Raw genomic sequence first — 8,623 nt, forward strand, 5'->3', positions numbered from 1 at the left:
GTTTTTACAACCTCTTTATACTCAGGGTATCTGTACCTACCTAGTTAGGTAACTGCTTTGTCCATGTGACAAAGGGAGCTCTGACTCACAAAAACTGATGCTATAATATATTTCTTAGTCTTTAAGGTGCTGTTGGACTTTGTTGTGTTTGCTGCAACAGACCCAACAAAGCTATGCATCTGGAATTCTTAAGTATTACCTAATTATACCCCAGTCCCACATTGTATTAGTTTTACTTTGTTTCTGTTGTATTACTGTGCTTTCAAATGTTTTATTTGCAGATTAAGATGATTTCACATCCATTCCATGGACTTAACTTGCTGGCATATCAAGTCCTAGGACAACCAATTATAATGACCAGAATTGTTATTACTTTACTTTGTTTTTCTTTGTATATTGTTTTCCCATGCATCAGGTATAACTCCTTCAAACTGAGATGTCAAAACAAAGTCAAATTTTCTAGCAATGTAATATATTTGTTGTCTGTAATATCTGTTGGACACACATCAGCTTTCTTATGAAACTCCTAATGTTTGGTCTTTGTGAAACATGTGGAAGCAGCCTTCTTTTGTGCAAGAGGGATTTACAGTTTGTTTAAATGCAGTTCAGCATTTCAGGTTTTTTGAATTGTTTATAGTTACCAGACTAATGGTGGTTCTTGTGAAAAATATTTGCATTGAATATCTAAAAGCCAGATTTCAATTAAGAATTCTGTGGAAAAGATAGGTCTTTGAAGTTCCTCAAAATGTTTGATTCACTGTTCTCATGAATCTCTGTAAGATGTAAGATACAACAAAACCCAAAATCCACAAAACTTTTTTTTGTCAAACCCTTTTGGGAGGCCAACTAAAAAGTGTAAAATGCATCAGGCAAGCTTTAAAAGCTCCCTGGCTTCTTCATAAGGCGAAAGTTGTTTAAAAATCATACATCTTAACATCTTCTGTATGATTTTTTTAAAGATCATTTGCCTGATGAAGAAGCCAGTGGAGCGTTGGAAACTTGCATTATGTATTTTGTGCTTTTCAATTGGCCAGATAAAGGTATTGCGCATTTGGAATGTTGTTGTATTTTGCTGCATGGCCGACATGCTAATCCTGAATATAGTCTCTGTAAGGTGTATTTAAGATGTGGTAAAAGGTGCTTGTTTTAAAAGTTGACATGACTTTTCCATGGCTTTATACTAGCCATGACTTCAATGTACTTCAGGCTGGCCTGCAGGTGCATATCACATAGGTGACACTCCAGCCTTTATTAAAAGAGCAATATTTGGTTATATCTCTGTGGCTGTGAAGAAATAAGATGCTGAAGAATCCATGTCATAAGCAGCAATTGTTTGGCTAGTAAATTGAATGCCATAAGACTGCTCACCTGTTTTGCACTGAAAAAATGTTAGCCAATAACAAATAATATTTGGAGCAAGCAGTTCTTTGGAATTCCAATTACGTGTTCGCTCAGGTTTTGGTTCATCACTTACCTGCTTGGTTCTTGGTTGCCAGTAACTCTCTGTGAAGTCAGAGTGATTAAGCTAGGGACTTCAGGGGAAGTATAATTAGAGTAGGCCCATCTTTAGCTAGTTGAAAATAATGAGACTAAAATTGTAACTTTCATCACTCATGATTTAGCGCTCTGTTTGGCTGTGACATTTTGCCAAGTCATTCATTGGTAAGCATGTAATACAGTAGTAATCCAAAAAAAAAAAAAAGATCTGCAGGGAATACTGTCCTTGACTTCACATGGATATGTGAAACTGCAGGGAATAGCAAACCCTATTGAAGTGAAGGATATCTAGCCCAAGAATAGTGTTGGAGAACCTAGAAAATCCCTGGAGATGGCGTATTTGTCAGATGTGGATAAATGAAACCATAGAGACTAGTCCTGTGAATATGAGGGGTGGGTTAGGCTGTATCGTAAAAATGTATGCCACTTTCCAAGTATTTCTGTTACGCTGACCATACCCAAGAAATGGGTATCGAATATTCTGTCCTTCTTCCTCTGATTTACTAGGAGTTGGCTTGGATTAGGAGGAGTGGAAATGATCCACCCTCCATTTCTTAATTCTTAAACTGGTGCGTCTGTGGGAAACCTCCTGTAAAGAAGCGTTAATCCCACCGCTGCCACCAAAAATGTAAAGAAGCGTTAATCCCACCGCTTGTCAACCAAAAATGTAAAGAAGCAGCGCTAATCTCACTAGATGCCACCAAAAATTATGTGAGGAAGTATTAATCTTCTTTAATGTCACCAATATTCTGTGAGGAACCTTCTTTTAAATATCAATTAAGCTGCCACCAATATGTTTAGAGACGCTGGTTTATGTCTCTGTTTATCCTTAGTTGTGTTGTGAGGTGATTTTGGTAGTGTGGAATGCACCAAGCATAAAAGCAATGGAGGAGGCAGGTTTGAAACACAAAGAGAGCAAGTTTTATTGTTAACAGAACGTAATTGTTACAGTTTTGAGAGTTTGAACTTGGCACAAGGCTTGATGTTACAAAATGGCTGGTTTGAGATACATTCAGCTTTCTGAATGTTACAAATCTACAAACTCTTTCTTTAGTGAAGTGCTTATACTATTTCAGAGTTCCCTATTGTGAATGTCCATACTGTTTGCCCTATACTCGGAACAAACCACTGATCACCAGTCTTTCCTTACTGGCGATCCTTAAAACCCCCTCTGTTAGATTCTTTAACCTAAGTAATCTAACAAGGTAACACCTTCAGCTCTCTTGCTGAAGAAATATTCACAAATTCTAAGAACTGCTGAATTCTCACAGCTTCACAACCACAGAGCCCTAACTGACTCTCCTCTTCCCCGGGTCTCGTCCACCGGACTGAAATTAACTGACGCTTTCAAACCTTTTTCTCCTTAAACTCCGCCCACCTCCTCTGAGGCTGTGTTACCATGGCAACCTATCCCTCACAGTTAGGCCATAGCAACTAATGTAAAACCTAAATACAGTTTAAATACAGTATAATAAACACTCTATAATAAACATTTCTCTACACCTTCCCCCCCAGAAAAATATTTTTGCACAATTCTTAATCCTAGAATAGCAAAAATAATCCTACATAACATTTAACAATAAATATACATACATCAATTCTGAAAGGGAAACACATCACAGTTAAGTACATTTCAACTATACATATATACAAACCTTTAACCTATGGAATCCTTGATAAGGCGTCCGTAACTAAATTTCGTTTACTTGAAACATTTGAAATTAAACATGTTTCAAATATAAAATCCTATAAACACAAACTCCATTCCAACAATTTGTTATCCATACCTTTCACATTATCTATCCATTTTCATTTGTTGACATATTACATTTATCAGAATGCCAATTTTTACTTAAAACTTCCACAACCTCTCTACGCTGTGGTTGGGACAATTCTCTGTTCATATCTACCCGATCTAAATTCCTGTACTGTTCACGATCACCCTCCCAAAAAGAAAAGGGACCGGATTCCTCTTTTGAAACAACAAAACATACATTTGCAGATCTTACAACATAAGGCTTCAACATATTTACATGGACTCTTCTTTCTACATTGGATTGTTCATCAAAAATATCATAGTTTATGTGGTTGTGTCTTCTGATGACCTTCCATGGTCCAGACCAATCCAATTGAAGCTTGTTGGCCTTGTTGGGAGATAAAAATAAAACTTCATCTCCGATGTCGAAGACCTTTGGCTTAGCAGTAGAGTCATAATAGTCTTTCTGTTTCTGCTGAGCCGCAAGCAAATGTTCTTGAGCTATGTCTCTAGCCAGCTGCATTGTTGCTTGAAGATCTCTTAAATACTCCGTCACTGGAACAGGATCCTTCGCCGGACTTTCTTCCCAATATTCTCTTAACAGATCTAACGGACCACGAGCTTTCCTTCCATACAGCAATTCAAATGGACTGTAGCCGGTGCTGTCATGAGGGACGGTCCTGTAGGCGAACAGCAGTTGTTGTAACTTGACGTCCCAGTCATAAGGCCTTTCCTGACTGTAAGACTTTATCATTTTGACTAAAGTCTTGTTCATATTCTCAACCAGTCCATTTGTTTGCGGATGATATGCTGTGGAAGTCAGGTGTCTAATTCCACATAACTCCAGCAACTTCGACAGAAGCTTGGAAGTAAACTGGGTTCCCAAGTCCGAGACCAGTTCTCTGGGATATCCAGTTCTTCCCCAAATGGACAGCAGGGCATTTGCAATTGTAGTTGTTTCGATGTTAGTCAGAGCTACAGCCTCTGGATATCTTGTGGCGTAGTCAATCATGGTTAAAATGTAACGGTAACCACGTCTGCTTGGTTTACAGAGAGGACCTACAATGTCAATGCCTACTCTGTAAAATGGTTCTCCAATTATTGGCATAGGGATCATAGGAGCTTTAACTTTATCCCTTCCAGTGCTCAATCTCTGGCAGATGTCACAAGACTGGCAAAACTCTTTGATCCTCTGGAACATGCCAGGCCAATAAAAGTTTTTAGTAATTCTCTTCGTGGTTTTTCTTATGCCCAAATGTCCACCTTGAGGGTTTTCGTGTGCCACCCTCATCAGCTGTTCTCTAAAACCTTGAGGCACTACAATTTGACTACATGTCACTGATCTTTCTGTCGAGTTTACACTTTTGGATTCTCTATATAGGACACCATTCTTCAGTATAAACTCGGAGGGCTGTTCTTTTGGCAATACTGTGGGGTTTTGAGCTAAAGCAAATAGAGGCTTCAGAGATCCATCGGCTCTCTGTTCCTGCCGAATCTCCTCAACTCCTCCCGTCTTCTTAACAAGCTCAGCCACTGTAGCGCTGGTTTCTGGACTCTCGTCCCCATCTTGTTGTATGGCAAAACACAGGGCTTTCTGTTCAGGGCTTTCATTGTTACATTCTTTCTCCCCACACGCCATCTTACAGAATTTAATCTCCTCAGCCAAATCATTTCCAATTAAACATTGATATGGTATGTCAGGACTGACTGCAAAATCCCACATACCCTTACATCCTTTATATTCTATTGGCAAGGTCACCACGGGTGTCGGGATCGCGGGACCTAAACCTTTTAATTTTATTTCAGAGGTTGGCTGTTGAAATTTCTGAGGTATTATTTCAGGGTGCGCGATGCATACTTCGGAACCTGTATCTCTGAGTCCTTTCCTGTCTTTGTGATCAATAGAAATGGTTTCTAAGTAGTCCTTAGATGGGCTGCCTGACAGGATAAACAGACATTGTTTCTCTTGAGGCTCTGAGCTTGAACTCTCCTTTGAAACAGTATCTGCTTCTGCCCTTGGTGTTTCTTTCATTTTATTCACAAAGAGGGTTGTTTTCTCCTTCTTTAACAAGGGACATTGATATTTTAAATGATTCCATTCTCCACATTGAAAGCACCGTCGTTTTACCTCAGGAGCAGTTGGTCTTATTACACTCTGCCTCCTATAGGGGGTGTTTTCTATGTCAGCACCCTTTTCTTGCTGTGGGCGCTTTTGTTGTGAATAAAATGGCTGCCTGTTTATTCTTTTGTCATTTGGCAGATCTTCCCCTTTGAATCCTTCTTTCAAGGTTGTTATTTGATCCGCCATACCCGCTGCCTCTACAATCGTGGATGGCTTGCGATCTTGAATCACCCAACGAATTTCATAAGGAACTAATTGGAAAAATTGTTCCAATTTCAAAAGTTCCCTCAGCTGTTGATAATCTTCTACCTCAGACGTCTTTATCCAACTATCGAACAGTTGAGACAATCTAGAGGCCACCTGAGCAAAACTTTGAGTTTTATCTTTCTTTAAGGATCTGAACTTAAATCTATAATATTCCGGAGTCAATCTAAACTCTTGTTGAATCTGTTTCTTAAACAGATCATAGTCTCTATAAGATTCTTCAGGCAACTGTCCATAAATCTGCAAAAGTTTCCCACTTATCTGTGGCCTAAGGTATGTCATCCATTTTTCCTTAGCCACTCCAAAATCACGACAACATCTTTCAAAAGATATTAGGAATTTCTCTGGACAATCCTCCTTGGTATATTTTGGGAATTTCTTCATCAAATCTGGGGTATCCAGTCCAGATCTCCCTTCCTGAACATCACTGGATGTTTGAGACAAAGTCAATCTTTGTTTTTCTAGCTCAAACTCCATTCTCTTCAATTCTAACTCCCGTTCAAATTCTCTCACTCTTTGTCTTTCTTCAAACTCTCTTTGTTTAGCCTCTCTCTCCATCTCCAATTCTCTCTCTCTTTGTTTTTCTTCAAATTCTCTTTGTTTCGCCTCTCTCTCCATCTGCAATCGTTTCATCTCTAACTTGTACTTAAGAGCCATTTCTGTCATAGGCACTGCCTCTGTCTCTGACTCAGAGCTCGAGCTTTCCTCTTGGTCTCCCTCTCTTTCCTCAGCCAGCTTTCTCTGCCGCCTGGTAGCCATGTTATCAACAACTTTTACCTCACAACTTATTTTAAAATCAAACTTAAGGCACTCGATCAGTTGTTACTCGAATCCCGTCGTCTGCCACCAAAAATGTAAAGAAGCGTTAATCCCACCGCTGCCACCAAAAATGTAAAGAAGCGTTAATCCCACCGCTTGTCAACCAAAAATGTAAAGAAGCAGCGCTAATCTCACTAGATGCCACCAAAAATTATGTGAGGAAGTATTAATCTTCTTTAATGTCACCAATATTCTGTGAGGAATCTTCTTTTAAATATCAATTAAGCTGCCACCAATATGTTTAGAGACGCTGGTTTATGTCTCTGTTTATCCTTAGTTGTGTTGTGAGGTGATTTTGGTAGTGTGGAATGCACCAAGCATAAAAGCAATGGAGGAGGCAGGTTTGAAACACAAAGAGAGCAAGTTTTATTGTTAACAGAACGTAATTGTTACAGTTTTGAGAGTTTGAACTTGGCACAAGGCTTGATGTTACAAAATGGCTGGTTTGAGATACATTCAGCTTTCTGAATGTTACAAATCTACAAACTCTTTCTTTAGTGAAGTGCTTATACTATTTCAGAGTTCCCTATTGTGAATGTCCACACTGTTTGCCCTATACTCGGAACAAACCACTGATCACCAGTCTTTCCTTACTGGCGATCCTTAAAACCCCCTCTGTTAGATTCTTTAACCTAAGTAATCTAACAAGGTAACACCTTCAGCTCTCTTGCTGAAGAAATATTCACAAATTCTAAGAACTGCTGAATTCTCACAGCTTCACAACCACAGAGCCCTAACTGACTCTCCTCTTCCCCGGGTCTCGTCCACCGGACTGAAATTAACTGACGCTTTCAAACCTTTTTCTCCTTAAACTCCGCCCACCTCCTCTGAGGCTGTGTTACCATGGCAACCTATCCCTCACAGTTAGGCCATAGCAACTAATGTAAAACCTAAATACAGTTTAAATACAGTATAATAAACACTCTATAATAAACATTTCTCTACACCTCCCTATTGTGTTCACAGCTCTGGAACTGTTCAGAGAACAGGAAGGAAGCAGTGTTTGGTGTACTATCACCTGTGCTTGCTTAACATTGGATTTCTTCCCAGGAGTCCCTGTGTGCTTGACCTTTCTAGGGGAACATCACAGTTATAGGAAATGTATATTTCAGATGGGTTTTACTGCAAACAGCAGGTGCTGAAATGCATCAGAGAACCAATTCTAGAGCAGTTATCTCATGCACGGTGCCACATGAGATGTTCTTATTTTCTAAAATAGCTGCATGAATACACATATACTCTTTGCTATTGCTGCTAATTTTAAACCTCCATTTGAAACATTGCTGCTTATCACACGTTTTCCATCTGAGAAATGAAATGAAATAGGTAACATTCTCTTCCATTATATGTATGAAGTTAGTGACCAGAAACTGGGCTATTTGAAAGAACAGTTGTATGTATTGTTTTAGCTAGATATTGATGTGACTATAATCACTGTCTTTTGGCAAGTTTCATGGTATCATTTGGATTTTACACTAAAAGCAAAATACAAATGTGCATAACTTAGCCCTTTTGGAGCATTGGAAAACACTCTTGAGTCATGAAGACGACATTTGCTTAACCAATAGGTATTTCCAGTACTAGGTAACAAAACAAGTAACTAATTTTCAGTGATGGCTTAGTTACTAAATATGAATATTTTCATTTCTGATTTCAACATCTTGTTTGCTGTCAGTGTCTCATTTAAGTATGTTCAATTGATAAAATACTCTGAAGGTGTATCTTTCCTCCTATCACCTAACTCTGTCTGGATATTGTGTAGCGTGACTAAATCACAGCAGTCCACTGCCAGTGGCATGTCATGTATTTCCCTTCCAAGTTTACCTTTTCTTGCTAGGTACTGGCTTTCCTGTTTTATTGCCTGTACTAGGGAGAAAGACATTGTGGAGCAATCCACATCTACTTGGGTAAACTGTGTACTATATTTGCAAAGGCCAATGATGTCTACATATAAGATTTTTTTAAGAAGTCTTTTTTCCTCTCAAGGCACACCTGTGTGTTTGGGCATTTCTTGTTTTTCTATTGTTTTTATTTTAATGATTGATGTAAGACCTGAGTCTGCAAGAAATGTTATTAATTTTTTTTACAAAAATGTTTTACTCACCTTTATGGAATTCGCACACTTTCAATAAATATTTCAAGTGAAAACGGGTGTTCCTTATTCC

Source organism: Anolis sagrei, chromosome 1 (assembly GCF_037176765.1).
Source record: "Anolis sagrei isolate rAnoSag1 chromosome 1, rAnoSag1.mat, whole genome shotgun sequence".
NCBI classification, from domain to species: domain Eukaryota; kingdom Metazoa; phylum Chordata; class Lepidosauria; order Squamata; family Dactyloidae; genus Anolis; species Anolis sagrei.